Source organism: Schistocerca americana, chromosome 2 (genome assembly GCF_021461395.2).
Source record: "Schistocerca americana isolate TAMUIC-IGC-003095 chromosome 2, iqSchAmer2.1, whole genome shotgun sequence".
Lineage (NCBI taxonomy): Eukaryota > Metazoa > Arthropoda > Insecta > Orthoptera > Acrididae > Schistocerca > Schistocerca americana.
Window position 1 is genome coordinate 819,521,865 of NC_060120.1, and position 23,615 is coordinate 819,545,479.

Genomic DNA, 23,615 nt, shown 5'->3' on the forward strand with positions numbered 1-23,615 from the left:
TCTGATGTGTGTGCGAATTTTCCGTTGCCCATATTTTGAAATTCTGCGTATTGACATCTCCTTGGAGTTGGAAATGGGCTTCTCTGTCCACAAAGCGTTCTATGGCCATTCATTGTTCTCCATGTGAGCAAGGAATTCTAGAGCAAACGTTTGTCTCACTGCCATTTCAGCAAGAACATGAGTAATTTTTCATAAGTAGCAGTGCAAGAGATTTCTTAGAATTTTATGCACCAAACTTACAGGCATGTCAGAAGTTGGGGCAATTCACTGTGCAAAATTTGATTGTTCACCACCGCTTGCGCCCTCCTTGTCTGCTGCTGACCTCGAGTCAATTGTTTTTCTCCCTCTGTGACACTGCATTTCAAAAAAACCTTTCGTTTCGAATTTCGTAACCATTTTCTCCAGACCCACCGGGCCAAAATCTTTCTTCATTCTCTTGAGTGTCTGGAACTTCTACAGGGCTGCTGGCTCACAGTTACCGCTCTTGTAAAAGAGTTTTACCAGCAACAGGCGATCCTGAGTTGAGACAGTCATGCCGAACGTCTCAGACGCAATCTAAGTAACAGCCATTTACCTTGCGTCTCATATATTGCATATTCTGCTGCTTTCAGCGCAGTCTAGTGGTAAAATTTTCGTTGATTTATTTTTCCTTCTCCCCTTGACAGCTAATGTTTTTTACGTCCTTCTGACCAGCGGTTCTGTTCCACAGCGTTTTGAAACTGGGACTTCATAATCACCCTGTACATTCGAAATCAGCGAAGCGTCATTTGGATTACATCCCTCTTTACGAGGTGCTAAATCCTACACAAACAGGTTCTCTTTATCAGTTCATTGTCGAAATTAGACTCTTTACTTATACCTTCCGTGTCACTTCCTTTATAGGCGTCGAACAACTGATTTAGTCTAGACTGCCAGACAGTAAGCAGACTATCTATGTTCAATAAGGTGTACCATCTGCTGAATTACAAACGTTGATTGATGGACATCACAAACTATTATACTTTGTGTTGTCCGAAAGTTAACCACTAGAGCCTTCTAATAGTCTTCATCTTAAGGACAGTAGGTAGCGGTTTTTAGGGTAATCGCTGTAAATATTTTAACACAGATGAAACGTGGGACTTAGGGAAAGCAGGACAAGGTGTGGACGGGGCCTAATCAGTTATCGTTGGTTGCACAGTAAACAAATACACTTTATTTAAGGAAATAATCTTTTAAAAACAATCATTTACAAAAAAAACTGACTGCAACACAAACTACACTGTCGGCTAAAAGCCTTAGTAAGAGAGAATTCAAAATTATTTGTCGATTAAGGCCAATAGCAATACTTCAGAATAATTAGCGGCTGAAGGCCTGAATTAAAAGTGAGAAAGACAACTACACGTTGAAAATATCATGATAATTTTTAAAACAATCAATTAAAAATCGACTGTAACACAAGCTACACTGATGGCTGGATGCCTTATTAAGAAAGAATTCAAAGTTATTTGTCGGCAGAAGGCCACAAGCATTAAGAGTAATTTAAAGAAAATATTATTTTTAGACAATTGACACAATCAGACCAAACAAAGAAATGGCGTGATCCACAGACAGTGCTCCAAGGATCGACCTGAGAATGTCCCTACAGCTTCATAAGCGGTGAGCCAGGCAGCCAAGAGCAATGCTCACACAACAGGATGGCTACTCAAACTAGGGACAGTTTAAACGCCGGTAAATCCTCTTACCAAATCCACCTAACGCGTGATAACCAGTACAACGATGGAATAGTTCAAGCGTTGGCGAAGTGACAGACAGCACTGCGTCTTCAGAACACAGTGTTTAAAACATCGAAAGGCAGAAGGAACCACTACAACCAAGGTAGACAAAAGAAACCACAATCCACACGGCAATCAAGGAGGCTGTCTAACTACACGTCATGCCGGACAGACTCGGCAAGAAGAGGAAAAGTACACTGCCACAGAACTCCGCTAACTTCCAGGGCAGGTAACTGGGGCGTTAGCGGCCACTAGACAGTAAAATACCGCTGGTTGCACTTCACCAAATAACAACACAAAATTCAACACTAATAACAGGCAGTAGAACACAGCTAATAGATTCCGCCAACTCGACAATCTCCACTTGCTGCTGTTGGTCTCACAGCGACCCTCGAGCAGCAATGCACGAACAAACAGTGTGGCCACAAAGATGGAGGTTTCACTACTGGACTAATTTCACTCAACTCACCGTGCTGGGTAGGGTGGACAACGAAGTTGTGGCCTTCGTAACTACAGGCCCTCTATTCAGGAATGCCTGTGTGCCGCCAGCAGTCTCGGGATGTCCTGGCGCTGCTGGACCTCTCTGCTGCTCCGTCCCAACTGAACTACCCACACACCCGACCCGCAAAACACTTCACCTCCTTCCAAAGATAGTATGGGTACTAGGTACCCATAAATGCTGCTGCTGCCACTCATGGACAGACAACGATAACAAACGAGTGGCACCAGTAACCTCGAGAAGAAAACGAGACGCTACTATCCCTACTACACGATGCCAACTTACGAACGGCACCAACGCGAGCCGCACAGGGCTCAATAGAGCCCCTAATATTTGAAACATAATCCACAGCAACGTTTTAAGGAAGCCAAATTCCCATCATCTGGCTGTTTTATCCTCCATAAATGCACTCAAGGTCAAAATACAAAAGTAAATAAAGTTACTTTGGTACAAAGTCTTCGTCTTACTTTCAAATGGCAGCACCAGATTCTCTGATCCGCTTATCCATGTTACCGCACGTCCCTCACAGCATTTCATACACAAGGCGGTAAACACCAGTCACATCAGCTGTCTCTCCGGGCACCGCTGGTCCGTAAGCATGTGTGCAGCTCTGACAGACTGTAGTGAGTTATCAGCCGTTCAGTAACGTCCTAAACGCAATGCTAACGCCATTGAATGACAACATACCAATGGTTGTCTGTGCAACATCGTTCGTAATTATCGTATTAACGCCAACCACTTTGTATATTAAATGCGAGGTGGTTGTAATCATTGACTATCTCAGCCAGAGCAGATGGAAATCCATTTATGTATGGGTAACCGACTGTATAGGAATGATGTTAACACTGGACGCTTCACCGTTTGCGTTGTTAGTAGTCTTAGTATCATGACTTGCCGATAGGCGCCAGTAGTGGTATGTCGACGTAGGTTTCAAACACAAGCTGCAGTCTGCATTACAGTAAAGGACTGTCAACATGGTTCTGGACAAGGTCACCAGCGCTCTACTCGTAAAACTGTTTTATCAGAACAACAGCAATAGCGTTGCTGATCTTCACCAGTATCGACGCATTACAGGAATACAGAGAGGCCCTCTTTCCGCAGAGGGGTTGAAAAACGTGATTCGAAAGCTCGAATTACCTGGCGATTTGGGAATTCCTCCCAGGATCGGCCGACGGTCAATTGGGCAACAAGTTGTTGAAGAAGTTTCTGTCAATACGGCTGAGAATGCTGAACGCAATGTGCAGCAGTTCACGAACTGTGTCATGACAGCTGAACATTCCATGGTTCACCGTTCGAAAAGTACTGCGAATAACTGCGAATGGTATCTGTAGAGCGGTTCGAGGCTGTCGTGTATGCAGATGGTCATCAAATTGAGCAAAGTTTGTAACATGGAACGTAAACTTGATACGCAGTCAATAAATGTTACACTCTCTTGTGGAAATGAAAATGTGTTTCCTTCAATGGTTTACTCATTACTTCTCTTCCACACGTCCTTATAAATGTTTCCACAGAGTTTTGCAGTCCTACTGTTACTCATTTTTTGTGGTGGTCCTCTGAGTTAGCGTGTGTTGAGTTATAACTAAGCTGTACATTGTCAAACTTTACCCCGTGGATTGCTATTTCAAGTTCATCAAGCAGGTCAAATTTCTCTCTTTTCTTAACTACATGTATCCCCGCTAAGTCCTGTTCTACACCTTTCACGGCGTGACTAGTCTCATACATATATTTGGCAACCACCTACCTGCCGTAGTTGCCCAGTCTACAAGCTTCTGTGTTTTCCCTATATCTCACTGAAAATTTCCTACGTGGTTGTCCCATATGACGTTGTATTTTATTTTAACTATAAATCATTACGTTTTTTGATCTGGCGCCAACTGGACCTTCTATGGTCAGAGAAGTTTCTCCAGTTTCTGTTAAACGTTCCCAAAATATCGTAAAGTGGCAATTTTCTTATCCCTTGTTGTTTCTTCTTTCCTATTTTCCTTGCTCCTGCGGATAAGATGATTTACCATCTTTACATCACAGCCGTTTTTTACTGCTGTCAGTTTAATAATGTTTAATTTGTTTAATCTATCTCCTGCACTCATTGGAAAATTGCTGGGCTGAGTTCGTAGAACCGCTGCGACGTCTTATTGATGTTGTCCATTTTTCATTAAAAATACTCAGAAAAGTTTTATAGCGATACCTTACAGGATTTTGGGTACAATGAAGGATATTTTTATAACAATCTGGAAAATAATGTTATAAAATCTGGATAAGGTAACATATTACATACGCTATGTAGGCGACAAGCTGTTGCTCATATTGATAATCAGCGCTATTCACGGGGAAACGGAAGCTACTGTAGTGAATTTCCTAGATTTGAAAAAAAAAAATCAGACCTGTCCTTACCTGGATACATCTGAATGTTTCTTAAGGTAAACCACAAGCAGTCGAATAAATATATCTACAAATACTACTAAAATTGTAAGTACACGAAATACACTTTAAATATACTGAAAAGTTTATTCAAAGTGACTGATGACATGGCACCCACAAAACACTTGCCTTAACAAAACGTAGTTTTAGACTTTGCTTAAGTAAATGCTCATCCAATGCAAAGCACATTGCAACCGTAGTTCGAGAGATACAAGAGCAGATGAAAGTAAATTGGATGATATGCCGTTGCATTCTGTGACCATTCGACAGCGAACATCGTCTGTCGTAGTGGGGCCTCATGATATACTGCGCCTTTCAGTTCTCCCCACTGAAAGAAATCAAGAGTGTCAAATCAAGAGACCTGCCCAGCCTTAGTACTGCACCATTCCGTCATATCTAACGTTCAGGAAACCTTTCATTCAGTATTTGTAACACGGAAAGTGTGAGTTGCTGGGCAGCCGTCTTGTGGGAACTACATTCAGCGTTGGTAATCCAGTAATACCTCTTCCAGAAGAGCAGGTAAAATGTTCATAAGGAAGATTGCATATGTATTTCCACATAACATCCCTGGGATGCACTAAGGTCGCACAGTGGAATTTCCCATGAGGCGCACCGCAGATTTACGCTTCACAGTCGTTATCGTTGTACCAAAGAAGCTAGCGTGAATTTTCAGCTGCCCAGTATTGCATGTTACGTAAATTTACATTACTGTGGCTTAAACGCTGCTCCGTCAGTAAAGCGCGCACGCTGGTAAAACGTAGTGTCATCTCTGAAGCGATGCAGAGACAGCGAACAAAATACTGTACGACTTTCGAGAAAACGTCCCCCGAGTGCCTAACATACAATAGATGATAAGGGTTGAATTCATGTCGATGAAAGATGCGAATGCCTCAACTCTAGTTGATCCCACATTCCTTGGCAATACGTCTCGTGCCACCACTAACCGTTTGAAAGTAACATGTCTAACTCCTCCTCACTGGCGTACATGACGGCATGCAAGGAAAGTTGAAACGAAAATGACCTGCTAGCAGAAGCTTGCTAGTTCTGCAGAGCAGACAAGTAAACAGTCGAAAGGCTTAATACAATGAAGTAGCCTGGAATGAGTGTGTTCATAACGCAGTAGCCGACTCAGGCCGACTTGATTCTCAATTTTAGAATAATTCTCAGATTTTTTGCGAAGAGTTTCAACCTCAGCATTAACAAGTATTATATCACGTATTATATCACTGTACTCGTCTTTCCAAGCGATTTTGGATTTAAAAAAGTATATCATATTAAAACAATTATACACGTTACAATATCTCGACCAAAGTCTGCCTGCTTAGCTGAGTGGTTACGTGCTTGCCTCCCATGCAGCAGGCCCGGGTCCGATTCGCGGCCGGGTTGGATACATTCTCCACTCGCGGACTGGGTGTTGTGTTGTCCTCATTATCATTTCACCCACATCACCGGCACGTAAGTCGCCCACCGTGGTATTGAGTGAAGTAGGACTTGCACTCGGTGGCCGAACTTCCCTGGAAATGGGAATTTTGTAACAAGGTCTTATAGGACCAAACTGCTTAGGTCATCGGTCCCAAAGCTTACACACTACTTAATATAACTTGTACTAACTTACGCTAAGGGCGACACACACACACACACACACACACACACACACCCATGGCCGAGGGAGGACTCGAACCTCCGACGGGAGGAGCCGCGCGTACCAGGACAAGACGCCCTAGACCTAGCGGCTAGCCTGCGCGGCGAACTTCCCTGCATGGGGCATCCCGGCCAGCACTGCCATACGCTCATTTCCATCTCGATCCATATAAGATTTAAGACTCCTTATCATGTAACAAAGTACATGTTCCTTAGCGTATTATCATTTGCGGAATATTCCTTTATGGTATCTTACAGACAGAACTCTCTCGCAAACCTGGTGGATTCTTGTTTAATTGCATGATTTTGCGGCTGTTGTCATTAAATTCACCCGTGTCAGTTCTCACTATTACTTTGATTATTAATTTAATTGTGATACATATATTGGCCGTATCACATTTAAATTATTAACGAGAACTGAAACGGGTGAATTTATACGACAATACATATTAGGTATTGCCAAGCAGATTCGAACATACATTATTGCACTTGGAAGTTGAGATTGTGGCGTGTAGCAGAATTCAGCACAGCGTAGCAGTTTCAGTACCGTTAGATCTTTATGCAAATACTTTTGTCATTGTACTATGTGAGAAAAAAGTGGTAAATATTATTTCCTTATAATTTACTTACTTAAATGTTAAGAAGCAAATATGAATGTAATTTGTCCCTGTATCTCAATTGCACTAATGTATAGTAAACTATTTACAGATATCTACATACGATGGGGAAATGCCAGACAATCTCAAGGACTTAAAAAAGGAGGCTTGGAGATCTTCTGAGGTGCAATTATGACCGTCATAAACTTGAAAAAGTGGTTGCTGCTGCAAGATCAACATAACTCTCGTACACAAAGATGTCAAGCACATATAACGTACCACGTTGAACAACAGAGAATAAACATGTGATTGGAAGGAAACAGTTAAATAAACAGTTTGTCAGAATCGTAACAGAGTGGGTACAGGAGAAGTGGATGTAAGATTTCTGCGTCCATATCAAGGCAGCATATCTGTGTCTACACTCCTGGAAATTGAAATAAGAACACCGTGAATTCATTGTCCCAGGAAGGGGAAACTTTATTGACACATTCCTGGGGTCAGATACATCACATGATCACACTGACAGAACCACAGGCACATAGTCACAGGCAACAGAGCATGCACAATGTCGGCACTAGTACAGTGTATATCCACCTTTCGCAGCAATGCAGGCTGCTATTCTCCCATGGAGACGATCGTAGAGATGCTGGATGTAGTCCTGCGGAACGGCTTGCCATGCCATTTCCACCTGGCGCCTCAGTTGGACCAGCGTTCGTGCTGGACGTGCAGACCGCGTGAGACGACGCTTCATCCAGTCCCAAACATGCTCAATGGGGGACAGATCCGGAGATCTTGCTGGCCAGGGTATTTGACTTACACTTTCTAGAGCACGTTGGGTGGCACGGGATACATGCGGACGTGCATTGTCCTGTTGGAACAGCAAGTTCCCTTGCCGGTCTAGGAATGGTAGAACGATGGGTTCGATGACGGTTTGGATGTACCGTGCACTATTCAGTGTCCCCTCGACGATCACCAGTGGTGTACGGCCAGTGTAGGAGATCGCTCCCCACACCATGATGCCGGGTGTTGGCCCTGTGTGCCTCGGTCGTATGCAGTCCTGATTGTGGCGCTCACCTGCACGGCGCCAAACACGCATACGACCATCATTGGCACCAAGGCAGAAGACGACACGTCTCCATTCGTCCCTCCATTCACGCCTGTCGCGACACCACTGGAGGCAGGCTGCACGATGTTGGGGCGTGAGCGGAAGACGGCCTAACGGTGTGCGGGACCGTAGCCCAGCTTCATGGAGACGGTTGCGAATGGTCCTCGCCGATACCCCAGGAGCAACAGTGTCCCTAATTTGCTGGGAAGTGGCGGTGCGGTCCCCTACGGCACTGCGTAGGATCCTACGGTCTTGGCGTGCATCCGTGCGTCGCTGCGGTCCGGTCCCAGGTCGACGGGCACGTGCACCTTCCGCCGACCACTGGCGACAACATCGATGTACTGTGGAGACCTCACGCCCCACGTGTTGAGCAATTAGGCGGTACGTCCACCCGGCCTCCCGCATGCCCACTATACGCCCTCGCTCAAAGTCCGTCAACTGCACATACGGTTCACGTCCACGCTGTCGCGGCATGCTACCAGTGTTAAAGACTGCGATGGAGCTCCGTATGCCACGGCAAACTGGCTGACACTGACGGCGGCGGTGCACAAATGCTGCGCAGCTAGCGCCATTCGACGGCCAACACCGCGGTTCCTGGTGTGTCCGCTGTGCCGTGCGTGTGATCATTGCTTGTACAGCCCTCTCGCAGTGTCCGGAGCAAGTATGGTGGGTCTGACACACCGGTGTCAATGTGTTCTTTTTTCCATTTCCAGGAGTGTATTTTTCCTGAGATTCCAGATGATGATACCGTAGACAAATAACAAATTATCAGAGCGTTACCGATTCCTAGACAAGGGAGAGGGAAGTCTTTATTCACTGAGAACACGTTGTAGATTTATGATTGATGTTGTGAGTGGATTGTCTATAATAATGAAATGATTATATATATATATATATATATATATATATATATATATATATATATATATGTGTGTGTGTGTGTGTGTGTGTGTGTGTGTCAAAGGTTTTCTAAACATATGTCAAATGTTTTCTGATTACGTGTAAATTGTTTTGTAACTATGGGAAAACTACACCGATCACCCAGAAAATTATGACCACCTACATAATGACCGGTATGTCCACATTTGGCACGTATAATAGCTGCGACCTGGTATGACATGGAAGCAATGAGGCCTTCGTAGGTCGCTGACGGGAGCTGGCGCCACATATACAGGATGAAGTCACCCAATTCCCGTAAATTTGGAAAGAGAGGCGATGAACTCTGATGCCATTTTCAGACTCATCTGATATGTGTTCGACGGGGTTCAGACCTGGTGAGTTAGGTGGTGATTACATCAATGGTAACTGGACACTGTGTTCCTCGAACCACTCCATCACATTCCTGACCGTGTGACATGGTGCATTATCTTGTCGAAAAATGCCAATGCCGTCGGGGAACATGGTCTTCATGAAGGGGTAAATGTGACCTGCAACCAGTGTACTCCTGGTTCGTTGTAGCGCCTAGCACGAGCTCCACTGGACCCATGGATGTCCATGTGAATGTTTCCCAGAGCATGTTGGAGCCGCCGGTAGCTCGTCTCCGTCCTGCAGTACAAGTGCCAAGGAGCTGTTCGCCTGGCGTACAACAGAATCACCCCCCCCCCCCCTCCCCCGCGCCCGCGCCCCGCCACCCTCGCCACCAAATGTCTTGATGAAAAAGATATCGGGATTCATTAGACCATGCAACGCTCTCTAGTGCCGATGGTCTCTTGCCCATTTCAGTGGAACTAGCCGATGTCGTTGCGTTGACATTGGCACATGAATGGGCTGAGGACACCGATCATTAGGGGTGATCGGTGCACTGTGGATGTTCAGACACACTTATGCTCTACCCAGCATTAAGACCTGATGTTAGTTTCGCCACTATTCGCTTCCTGTCCTGTTTTGCCAGCCTGCCCAGACCACGACGTCCACGCAACCGTATGACGTCTGGACGTGGTTTCACCTTGGTTTCTCAAAAAAAAATGGTTCAAATGGCTCTGAGCACTATGGGACTTAACATCTATGGTCATGAGTCCCCTAGAACTAAGAACTACTTAAACCTAACTAACCTAAGGACATCACACAACACCCAGCCATCACGAGGCAGAGAAAATCCCTGACCCGCCGGGAATCGAACCTGGGAACCCGGGCGTGGGAAGCAAGAACGCTACCGCACGACCACGAGATGCGGGCCTTGGTTTCTCCACATGTTGGAGACACACACCACAAAACATCCCGAACATCCGAAAAGTTGTGCCGAGCCTCCGGGCCATTACAGTCTGCCCTCGGTCAATCTCAGATAGATCATACGCCATCTACATTCTACATATGGGCACCATGCTTACTGATACTGTATGCACCGTGCATGTGTCTGACGAGCAGTCATTTCTCACAAGGTAACGCAGCTATCGCCTGTACCTGTTTATATCCTAGTATGTCGGTGGTCATACTGCTTTGGCTCATCAGCGTATCTTCTAAACATCTAAAAAGAATTTCTAATCATGGGTATTTTTTAAAAAGCTAGTTTGCGCCCGAAATTACCCCACTAGAGGGAAATAAGGAACTCTGGATGGAAATTCAATGAGCGTCCGAAATTAGCTCTTCGCACGGGATAACTTTTGACAGTTTTATTTGTTGGGATCTGTTTGCTTAAAAAATATTTTTGGGTCATGTTCTTTGATCATATTAGTCCTCAAAGTCAACCAAACATCTCGCACGTTTTGTTGCTTCAATTTAGTATTCATTGCCGAACAACTTTGAAGAATATTAAAATCCTCCCGATATTACCCCATACTACGGTACTGCCTTCAAAATCATATCCTCAGCCTCGGCTGTAATGCCTTCAGGCCTTGCAGCTTCAGTGCCACTTACCTTGTAAATGTACGACATTCAGGGTCTCTTCGATCAGTGTATTGTTGTCGGTACATACCAGTTCCGACACCCCACCGTATACAAAATGCATGTTCACACAATCCTTTTTCCTGTAAGATTGCATTATAAATACACGAACCACAACTCTGACATATCTGGTAATAATATACCGAAATCAGAATTTATGTACGTCAGAGCCACTGCCATGAACCTTCGTCATGCTCCGTCTCTAACAGCCTCGAAATCGATTGTTGTGAAATAGGGTACCAGGGTGAATGTAGGGTAAACTGCGTTATTATCAGATAATTTCAGTGTGTGGACCGCCGTCTTGTCTTTGCGAGTAGTGGACCGCGGCACGTTATCAGCCTTCTCAGCAGCGAGAGAGGGTAGGTCGAGAAGGCGTGCTGCACCTTGGCAAGTAGAGCGGAGCACGGAAGTTGGCGCCCCAGTAACATAAACACAGGGGCTGCTTGCACAGCGCTGGCGCGGCCGCTGCGTGCCAACTTGTGCACTTCGCTTCAGGCACGAGCTGGCGTCAGCACGCGAACATCTGGCAAGTTGCAACAGCGACCTCCGAGCCTACTGTAGTTTGACGATCTTGTAGCTGGAGGACCTCCATCCTCGAGATAACACTGTACAACCTTTAGCCATGAGAAGTTCTTCTTCTTCGTCTTTTTTCTTTCCCCCCTCACCCCCACCCCTCTCAAAACTTAACCGACCAACCTACTCGATCGAAGGAAACCTATTTTGTCGGACTGCCCTATCCTCCACAATATTTATGTATGGAAAAAGTGGAATCGGTGCTCTTACACAAATTCCTGTAACTAAATATTCTAATCATCCTTCCGGGAGCTTGAACACCACCAACTTGCACTATCCGGAACACAATTTACTCCAGTCACCAGACACAGATCTATAATATCCTTTCTAGTAATCACCATAATTGTGAATCAGTTCAAATATGCAATATAGAAAGTGGTGGTGTAGCTGGCCACACAATTTCTTTTCTATCCACTTCAAAGTAGTTGAGCAGGAACTATGGCTCTTTCAATTATTTACCGCACAATACTTGAGGTGCTATGCACGACATAAGAAGTGATTTGCTTTACGGAACTTTACGCAGTCTGTGAAAAAAATTGTACTTGTAATATGAGCTCCATGGGTCAAATTCAAATTAAATAGACAAAACATTACGATAAATAGCAACTTCATTAAATCAAATATTGTTAAAAGACTTAAAGTTGTAGAAAACTATTTAAAGGTCTTCACAATATTTTTCTGCTTTTTGTATGCCCATTCTTTGCTCGATAGTGGCTTTAAAGCTATTAGCATTTCTTGTTTTATCTCTTTGTAAGGCTTGAGTAACACAAAATTGATCATAGATTCTCTAGCAGTTATAATTTGTGATCCATTATATTGCGAACTCTTATTGCTAGCATCATAGGGGCACATAATACCAAGACCTCTATCTTTGTGAACAAAATTTTATCATTGTTTACAGTTACGTATAGCGTAGAATATTGATAATGAAACCGTACAAGGGAAACAGCATAATGAGGATTTACATAGACATAGTTCCAGTAATATTGACTCATACCGCTACCTCTAAACGTTGTTGTCGCCGGTGAAAGCAAGATAACCTCTCTGTTCACTGGTAAATCTAGCCACTGGGTCTTACCAGTCTACATGAGTAACTACGAAGCAGTGTTTGTACTTAACACGTTCACCTCCAGAAGTCGAGGCTTCGTTTATTAGATACTGACGGGACACAAATTACTAGATGTGGCTCACGATACCATCTTTACTCAGACTAAAAACAACATAGATGAGAAACGTTGTACTATCCCACTGCCTCCGCCTTTCTATAATTAACCAGTATCAGTATACAGATGCCCCATCCTGTAACACAACGACTTTCAATTAATGCTAAATTATGGCGCTACAGACTTGAAAATGGTGGTGGAATATTGACACTATAATTTAATTCTGTGACCACATGAGATAAGTGTGTAATGAAAGTTAAATACCGTAAGTTCTATCGTTTATAATAAATCCACACACAAAACGAGTGCAGTAGTTACTCTGAAGAATAACATGAACATGTTTAAATCCAGTTACACAAGTAATTATGGTTGGCGGAGATTCATAACGGGGAACCAACTGATAGGTTATTACATTATTAGCGCGCTGATCCTCTGCCGCGATCTGATGACAATGACTGCCAAAAATTTGAGTCCATAAAATTATGCATACTGGACGGGCACATTCCTCCTACTGATTAACATTCTAACATTTACTGAGTACATTGTGACCTATACACGTTGAAGCCCACTGCAGATCATACCGTTTCTATAGTAGTGTCGCTGTGTTGTCCACCTGTACTGCTGTCAGCGGCCATCACCTGATCTTAATCCGTGTGATTTCTGGCTGTGGGGCTATCTGAAAGCTGTTGTGTTCAGTGTTCTGATTTCAGACTTAGGTGCATTGAAGGCAAGCATTACGCAACGCATTCTAAACGTGATCCTGGAAACACTTCGATGTTGGCACTTTTGACGAACTCATACAGCAGCATACACATTGCTGTCTCGCTGGATGCTAACACGGTTTGGAGGATGCTTGGGAACTGATGACCAATAGCCCGAAGATTAGTTTGCAGGGACGTTTATGTGATCGTTATTCCGAAGACAGTTTTGAAATTTATGATTGGGATCTTCTTCCCCTCCGCAAATACATAGAGAGGTCGTGCTTAAGTTGAGACAATAGAGGTGTTTGATGAACTTCCAATGATTAAATTTCAGCCGTGCTATAACTGATGTTTGTGTCTTCTTATACCATGGTTATCTTGGAATAGTGGGATGAACTAAGGCGTATTGACTGACTTAAATTTTAGATGAGCGCGACCATTCCACTTGCCACTCCGAGAACAACTGCTTTCTGAGCGTGGTTATCACATCCGTGAGAGGGAGTTTATCATACTTAATAGCTCCATGCAGAGATGCCTGCTTATTTTGGGCAACAACTTGTTCATCTCTAGGTATCCCAGAGTGCTTTCTGAAGTTGGTTATCATATCCGTGAGAGGGATTATATCATATTTAATAGTTCCATGCAGAGATGCCTGCTTATTTAGGGCAACAACTTGTTCTTCTCTAGGTATCCGAGAGTGACTTTTCATATATACTATCACGATGTTGTGATAGTTCCTCTTTATCACAAGTTTTAAAGAGGTTGTCATACCACGTTAAATCTGTTTACAGACTAAATTAATAATTAATCTATGGTCCGCCACCGTAGCTGAGTGGACAGAGCGGTGGCATGTAATGCCGCGGTACGCGGGTACATTACCATACGGTTATTGGCCTGGAAATCAAGTACTGCGTTACATTTCTGATGAGCGCTGTGACTAAAACGTTTCTAGCCGGTTGGTACTCGCAGTGGAAACGACTTTCGGAACAAAAACAATTGCTTCCGATACAGTTTGTCTCCGGCGTGCGGCTGTTATCAAACACGAGGCGACCAGTAATCGAAACGGAGTTGGGGAGTTGCCGGCGCCGCGCCTGCAGCGCCGTGCCGTGGGTCCTAATGTAACGAGCCGCTGGCCAGCGCCTGCTTTATGCAAACTGCCGGACGGCAAGATTGTGTTTGCACGGCGGGCGTCGCAACCGCGCGTCCTCATCAAGATAAGTGTCGCCTCGCGGCAACCAGCGACGCCTGGACGGCAGGCAGCTAGGCTATCCCGCGCAACATAGTCAGCGCCCGGAGAAGCCCCTCGCGCCGCTGACCTGCAGTCGGCCACAACGTCACTTTTGGACAGGATCGCCAGAGCTCCACCTTGTAGTCTTGAGTGCGTTTTGATTGGTGGACTACGCCGCAATATGATCTTACACTGCCGGCAATTAATCTTTTCGCTGCTACAGACATACTGTCTGCACCCCGTGCTTAGGGCGGCTTTTGGTATGACTGTGGTGGTGGTGGTGGTGGTTAGTGTTTTACGTCCCGTCGACAACGAGGTCATTAGAGACGGAGCGCAAGCTCGGGTTAGGGAAGGATTCGGAAGGAAAACGGCCGTGCCCTTTCTAAGGAACCATCCCGGCATTTGCCTGAAACGATTTAGGGAATCACGGAAAACCTAAATCAGGATGGCTGGAGACGGGATTGAACCGTCGTCCTCCCGAATACGAGTCCAGTGTGCTAACCACTGCGCCACCTCGCTCGGTATATGACTGTATTCTCACCAAATACTGGTGCCTGTGCTGAGACACGGCGTTCAGCCGATATGACACACTTTTTTTCGAAATCTATTAGGTGAAAAAATTTGATCTAAAGATCTGAATTCCTTTTCGTTATAAGCCGTAGTTAATGTTCTGCGTCGAATTAGGTAAAGTATTGGGTGAAATTTTGCGAAGGTAAAACAGCATTGCATATTACAGTGAATGAAAGGTAGAAACGGATCCGAAATTTTATTTAAAATTTAGAGCAGAACACAATTTCGTTTCGTTCTTGAGTTATTGAGTTTCATATCTGACAGACGCTTCAGCGCGTTTCGCCCGCCATGAGGAGTTGCTCGCTGCTTTGAAATACCTATCAATCGATTTTAAGAAAACTATTTGGCGAAAAAAATTTCTTTTATACAACTCATAGCCTGATACCTTAGCTCGATGAAGGACTGAATTAATTTTCATTATATGCCATTCTTACTGCTCTGCATCAAATTAAATATTGCGCGAAATTTTGCAAAGGTAAAAGGCATTGCACATAACAATGAATGAAATGTAGATAAGGAATCGAAATTTTATTGAAAATCGAGAGCAGAACAATATTACGTTTTGTTGTCAAGTTATTGTGTTTCATACCCTACAGACGGTCTAGCGCGACTCGCCCGGTTCTGTCGATGTGGAGTTACTGGTTGCTTTGAAATACATATCATTTGATTTTAAGAAAAATATTAGATGACAACTCATAGCCTGATATCTTCGCTCCATAAAGAATTGAATTTCTTTTCGTAATAAACCATAGTTGCTGAGCAGCATCAAATTAAGTAAAACATTGCGCGAAAATCTAAAAACATTCTGAGGGAGAAATGCACTGAGCGAAATTTTCGTATCTTTGATTTCAGCTCATACATTGCAGTGAACGAAATGTAGATAAGATATCGAAATTTTATTTACATTTGAGAGCAGAACGATATCTCGTTTCGTTCTGAAGTTGCTGAGTTTCATATCCGACAGACGGCCGTACATAAGGCGCCCATTCACGTTCCTGCATATCGTGAATCATGGTCATAACAATCATCATACCTCATAAGCGATTCAACATCTCGAAAAGACATTTTCTAAAAATGATAGCACTCATTGAGGCACATGTGTTGTATAGTAAATTCTGGAAACTTTTTTTATTCACAGAGACATGGAAGTAACTCGTCCGCAGCAGTTAGAGATCGGCAACTCAGAACGTATACGGACGTCCACCGCACCCATAGGACCAAACGACATGCGACTATTTTTACGACCTTGTATAAACTGCCACAGTTGAATAGTCATATTTTGAACACGAATTCCAGAAGGCTGTGCTTTTATACCACTGTTACGTCTCGGAAGTTTATATTACGTATAAATACGCCAGTATTTAGTTTCTGAGAAGAAAGTAGCCAATGATTTCAGAAGTGTTCGCGCATATATTGTCCTTCTATACGTCCACAGATCGACTAAAAGTAAAAGAAACGAATATTTGTAGATAACAAATAAGTGAGAATTGAATTTCTGCCTGCACTTGTAGAAAACATGTGTGCAAACAGTGAAAGAAATGTAAATAAGAAAAATAATTTTTCTGAAATAACCACATCTCATAGTGCTTCGTGTAAAGTGTAGCCAAGCGGAACCTAGATTTACTTACTCATAAAAATTGTCTTCCTTAGACAGTAATGGAGGCAATCGAACTTACAATCAAAGATTTGGCGATTCCAGAGCTGCTACAGAAATGTTTGCATAGGATGATCCAGAATTTGAATGTTTCCTTTCAGCAATGTTGTGTGTTGTCATCTGCGTAAAAGTGTTTTTATAGAATTAAAATGCGATGCAGTTGTTGGTAATTTTCTTAATTATATTCCACGACCTTTTTCGAAGCTTCAGACTTGATCATCAGGTGCCATCAAACAGTTGATGTTGTTGTTGTGGTCCTCAGTCCTGAGATTGGTTTGATGCAGCTCTCCATGCTACTCTATCCTGTGCAAGCTTCTTCATCTCCCAGTACCTACTGCAACCTACATTCTTCTGAATCTGCTTAGTGTATACATCTCTCGGTCTCCCTCTACGATTTTTACCCTCCACGCTACCCACCAATGCTAAATTTGTGATCCCTTGATGCCTCAAAACATGTCCTACCAACCGATCCCTTCATCCAGTCAATTTGTGCCACAAACTTCTCTTCTCCCCAATCCTATTCAATACCTCCTCAATAGTTACGTGATCTACCCACCTTATCTTCAGCATTCTTCTGTAGCACCACATTTCGAATGCTTCTATTCTCTTCTTGTCCAAACTGGTTATCGTCCATGTTTCACTTCCATACATGGCTACACTCCATACAAATACTTTCAGAAACGACTTCCTGACACTTAAATCTATACTCGATGTTAACATATTTCTCTTCTTGAGAAACGCTTTCCTTGCCATTGCCAGTCTACATTTTATATCCTCTCTACATCGACCATCCTCAGTTATTTTACTCCCTAAATAGCAAAACTCCTTTACTACTTTAAGTGTCTCATTTCCTAATCTAATCCCCTCAGCATCACCCGATTTGATCTGACTACATTCCATTATTCTCGTTTTGCTTTTGTTGATGTTCATCTTATATCCTCCTTTCAAGACACTGTCCATTCCGTTCAACTGCTCTTCCAAGTCCTTTGCTGTCTCTGACAGAATTACAATGTCATCGGCGCACCTCAAAGTTTTTACTTCTTCTCCATGAATTTTAATACCTACTCCGAATTTTTCTTTTGTTTCCTTTACTGCTTGCTCAATATACAGATTGAATAACATCGGGGAGAGGCTACAACCCTGTCGCACTCCTTTCCCAATCACTGCTTCACTTTCATGCCCCTCGACTCTTATAACTGCCATCTGGTTTCTGTACAAATTGTAAATAGCCTTTCGCTCCTTGTATTTTACCCCTGCCACCTTCAGAATTTGAAAGAGAGTATTCCAGTCAACATTGTCAAAAGCTTTCTCTAAGTCTACAAATGCTAGAAACGTAGGTTTGCCTTTCCTTAATCTTTCTTCTAAGATAAGTCGTAAGGTTAGTATTGCCTCACTTGTTCCAACATTTCTACGGAATCCAAACTGCTCTTCCCCGAGGTCCGCTTCTACCGGTTTTTCCATTCGTCTATAAAGAATTCGCGTTAGTATTTTGCAGCTGTGACTTATTAAACTGGAAGTTCGGTAATTTTCACATCTGTCAACACCTGCTATCTTTGGGATTGGAATTATTGTATTCTTCTTGAAGTCTGTGGGTATTTCGCCTGTCTCATACATCTTGCTCACCAGATGGTAGAGTTTTGCCATGACTGGCTCTCCCAAGGCCATCAGTAGTTCTAATGGAATGTTGTCTACTCCCAGGGCCTTGTTTCGACTCAGGTCTTTCAGTGCTCTGTCAAACTCTTCACGCAGTATCTTATCTCCCATTTCATCTTCATCTACATCCTCTTCCATTTCCATAATATTGTCCTCAAGTACATCGCCCTTGTATAGACCCTCTATATACTACTTCCACCTTTTTGCCTTCTCTTTTTTGCTTAGAACTGGGTTGCCATCTGAGCACTTGATATTCATACAAGTGGTTCTCTTCTCTCCAAAGGTCTCTTTAATTTTCCTGTAGGCAGTATCTATCTTACCCCTAGTGAGACAAGCCTCTACATCCTTACATTTGTCCTCTAGCCATCCCTGCTTAGCCATTTTGCACTTCCTGTCGATCTCATTTTTGAGACGTTTGTATTCCTTATTGCCTGCTTCATTTACTGCATTTTTATATTTTCTCCTTTCATCAATTAAATTCAATATTTCTTCTGTTACCCAAGGATTTCTATTAGCCCTCGTCTTTTTACCTACTTGATCCTCTGCTGCCTTCACTACTTCACCCCTCAGAGCTACCCATTCTTCTTCTACTGTATTTCTTTCCCCCATTCCTGTCAATTGTTCCCTTATGCTCCCCCTGAAACTCTCTACAACCTCTGGTTCTTTCAGTTTGTCCAGGTCCCATCTCCTTAAATTCCCACCTTTTTGCAGTTTCTTCAGTTTCAATCTGCAGTTCATAACCAATAGATTGTGGTCAGAATCCACATCTGCCCCTGGAAATGTCTTACAATTTAAAACCTGGTTCCTAAATCTCTGTCTTACCATTATACACTCCTGGAAATGGAAAAAAGAACACATTGACACCGGTGTGTCAGACCCAGCATACTTGCTCCGGACACTGCGAGAGGGCTGTACAAGCAATGATCACACGCACGGCACAGCGGACACACCAGGAACCGCGGTGTTGGCCGTCGAATGGCGCTAGCTGCGCAGCATTTGTGCACCGCCGCCGTCAGTGTCAGCCAGTTTGCTGTGGCATACGGAGCTCCATCGCAGTCTTTAACACTGGTAGCATGCCGCGACAGCGTGGACGTGAACCGTATGTGCAGTTGACGGACTTTGAGCGAGGGCGTATAGTGGGCAAGCGGGAGGCCGGGTGGACGTACCGCCGAATTGCTCAACACGTGGGGTGTGAGGTCTCCACAGTACATCGATGTTGTCGCCAGTGGTCGGCGGAAGGTGCACGTGCCCGTCGACCTGGGACCGGACCGCAGCGACGCACGGATGCACGCCAAGACCGTAGGATCCTACGCAGTGCCGTAGGGGACCGCACCGCCACTTCCCAGCAAATTAGGGACACTGTTGCTCCTGGGGTATCGGCGAGGACCATTCGCAACCGTCTCCATGAAGCTGGGCTACGGTCCCGCACGCCGTTAGGCCGTCTTCCGCTCACGCCCCAACATCGTGCAGCCCGCCTCCAGTGGTGTCGCGACAGGCGTGAATGGAGGGACGAATGGAGACGTGTCGTCTTCAGCGATGAGAGTCGCTTCTGCCTTGGTGCCAATGATGGTCGTATGCGTGTTTGGCGCCGTGCAGGTGAGCGCCACAATCAGGACTGCATACGACCGAGGCACACAGGGCCAACACCCGGCATCATGGTGTGGGGAGCGATCTCCTACACTGGCCGTACACCACTGGTGATCGCCGAGGGGACACTGAATAGTGCACGGTACATCCAAACCGTCATCGAACCCATCGTTCTACCATTCCTAGACCGGCAAGGGAACTTGCTGTTCCAACAGGACAATGCACGTCCATATGTATCCCGTGCCACCTAACGTGCTCTAGAAGGTGTAAGTCAACTGCCCTGGCCAGCAAGATCTCCGGATCTGTGCCCCATTGAGCATGTTTGGGACTGGATGAAGCGTCGTCTCACGCGGTCTGCACGTCCAGCACGAACGCTGGTCCAACTGAGGCGCCAGTTGGAAATGGCATGGCAAGCCGTTCCACGGGACTACATCCAGCATCTCTACGATCGTCTCCATGGGAGAATAGCAGACTGCATTGCTGCGAAAGGTGGATATACACTGTACTAGTGCCGACATTGTGCATGCTCTGTTGCCTGTGTCTATGTGCCTGTGGTTCTGTCAGTGTGATCATGTGATGTATCTGACCCCAGGAATGGGTCAATAAAGTTTCCCCTTCCTGGGACAATGAATTCACGGTGTTCTTATTTCAATTTCCAGGAGTGTATAATCTATCTGATACCTTTTAGTATCTCCAGGATTCTTCCAGGTATACAACCTTCTTTTATGATTCTTGAACCAAGTGTTAGCTATGATTAAGTTATGCTCTGTGCAAAATTCTACAAGGCGGCTTCCTCTTTCATTTCTTCCCCCCAATCCATATTCACCTACTATGCTTCCTTCTCTCCCTTTTCCTACTGATGAATTCCAGTCACCCATGACTACTAAATTTTCGTCTCCCTTCACTTCCTGAATAATTTCTTTTATCTCGTCATACATTTCATCAATTTCTTCATCATCTGCAGAGCTAGTTGGCATATAAACTTGTACTACTGTAGTAGGCATGGGCTTTGTGTCTATCTTGGCCACAATAATGCGTTCACTATGCTGTTTGTAGTAGCTAACCCGCACTCCTAATTTCCTATTCATTATTAAACCTACTCCTGCATTACCCCTATTTGATTTTGTATTTATAACCCTGTAATCACCTGACCAAAAGTCTTGTTCCTCCTGCCACCGAACTTCACTAATTCCCACTATATCTAACTTTAGCCTATCCATTTCCCTTTTTAAATTTTCTAACCTACCTGCCCGATTAAGGGTTCTGACATTCCACGCTCCGATCCGTAGAATGCCAGTTTTCTTTCTCCTGGTAACGACGTCCTCTTGAGTAGTCCCCGCCCGGAGATCCGAATGGGGGACTATTTTACCTCCGGAATATTTTACCCAAGAGGACGCCATCATCATTTAACCATACAGTAAAGCTGCATGTCCTCGGGAAAAATTACGGCTGTAGTTTCCCCTTGCTTTCAGCCGTTCGCAGTACCAGCACAGCAAGGCCGTTTTGGTTAATGTTACAAGGCCAGATCAGTCAATCATCCAGACTGTTGCCCCTGCAACTACTGAAAAGGCTGCTGCCCCTCTTCAAGAACCACATGTTTGTCTGGCCTCTCAAAAGATACCCCTCCGTTGTGGTTGCACCTACGGTACACAGGTCTGCATTCGAAGCGTGTTAGCTTGGCTTAATTCCAAGTGTGGGTCGCACTTAAGGCTAATGCAGTTCCTGTTTGTTTCCAATTGAAGCCATTTGTTTCCAATGGAATCCACCGCTCCAGATAATGCTTTTGGAACAAGTTGTTGTGGAGCGCATTCAGCTTTGGATGGGCTTCTACGTGTAGTAAATGTACACTGATGTGACAAAAGCCACGCGATGCCTCCCACTACCGTGTCGGAGCTCCTTTTGCCCGGCGTAGTGTAGCAAATCGATGTCGTGTGGATTCGGCAAGTGGTGTTGTTGGAAATCTCCTACAGAAATACTAAGCCATGTTGCCTCCGAGGCCGTCCGTAATTGTGAAAGTATTACCGGTACAGGATTTTGTGTACGAACTGATCTCTCGAGTACGTCCCGTAAATGTTGAATGGGATTCGTATCGGGCGATTTGTGTGGCGAAATAATTCGCCAGCAATTAGCCGCAAACAACTGAGGTCCAATGACATGTCATCAGTAAACATTCCATCGTTGTTTGGCAACATGAAGCCCGTGAATGGTTGCAAATGATCTCCAAGTAGCTGAACATTACCATTTTCCAAACAACGATGAGGATCCATCTCATGCAAACACAGTCCACGCCGTTGAGGAGCCACCATCAGCTCGCACAGTGCTTGTTGACACTAGGGTCCGTATCTTGGTGAGGTCTGCACCCCACTCAAACCCGACCAACATCTCTTACCAACTGAAATCGAGACTCATCCGACCAGACCACGACTTTCTAATCGTCTTGGGTCCATTGTGGTCACAAGAGGAGAGCCGCTGTAGGTGAGGTCGTGTTATTAGCAAAGGCACTCACATCGGTCGCCGTACTCTACTAAGATACGTTAGACGTACGTCCCACATTGATATCTGCGGTCATTTCACGGAGTGTTGCTGGCTTGCTAGCACTGACAACTCTATGACAACGTCGCTGCTCTCGGTCATTAAGTGAAGGATTGAATTGTTTGGGGGAAGAGACCAAACAGCGAGGTCATCGGTCTCATCGGATTAGGGGAGGATGGAGAAGAAACTTTCAAAGGAACTATCCCAGCATTTGCCTGGAGCGATTTAGGGAAAACGCGGAAAACCTAAATCAGGATGGCCGGACGCGGGATTGAACCGTCGTCCTCCCGAATGCGACTCCAGTGTGCTACCACTGTGCCACCACGCTCGGTCATTAAGTGAAGGCAGTCGGTCACTGCGTTGTCCGTAGTGAGATGTAATGCCTGAAATTTGGCGTTCTCGGAACATTCTAGACACTGTGGATACCAGAATACTGAATTCAGTTACTATTTATGAAACTATCATTCCTCGTTCAAAATCTGTTAAGTCCCATCGTGCGGCCATAATCACGCGGGAACTTTTCACACGAATCTCTTGAGTACAAATAATAGCTCTGCCAGTGAACTGCCCTTTTATATCTACCTACGCAATACTACCGCCATCTGTATATTTGAATATCGCTATCCCATTACTCTTGTCACCTCAATGCATATAGGAATGGAATTACACCACTAGTAATGAGGGATGCAGCGAGAGTTCTGTTATTGGTAAGCACTATCACGCTCTAAATGTACTACGTATATACTACGTGTTTAACTGTACAAAGTTCGCCATCCTGGTTAGCAGACACAAATTTAATTTGTGTTTGCATAGTAACGCGATGGAAAAACTGAAATGTTTACTCGTGTGCTGAATGTTGAGCATGGCGTGCTGGGCTCGGCAGTGGAGAGTGCTGTCTGCCTTCCACACTCACGTACTCAACGTACAAATCGATACACAAACTGGAGAAAGCCTTATAGTGCCTTGACTCAGTAAATTACTGATCACAGTAACTGGAAAAGGTCTGTGATCTCAAGACTGTATTGAATGTAACTGGGACCAATTCTCATTGATCATGTGTCATG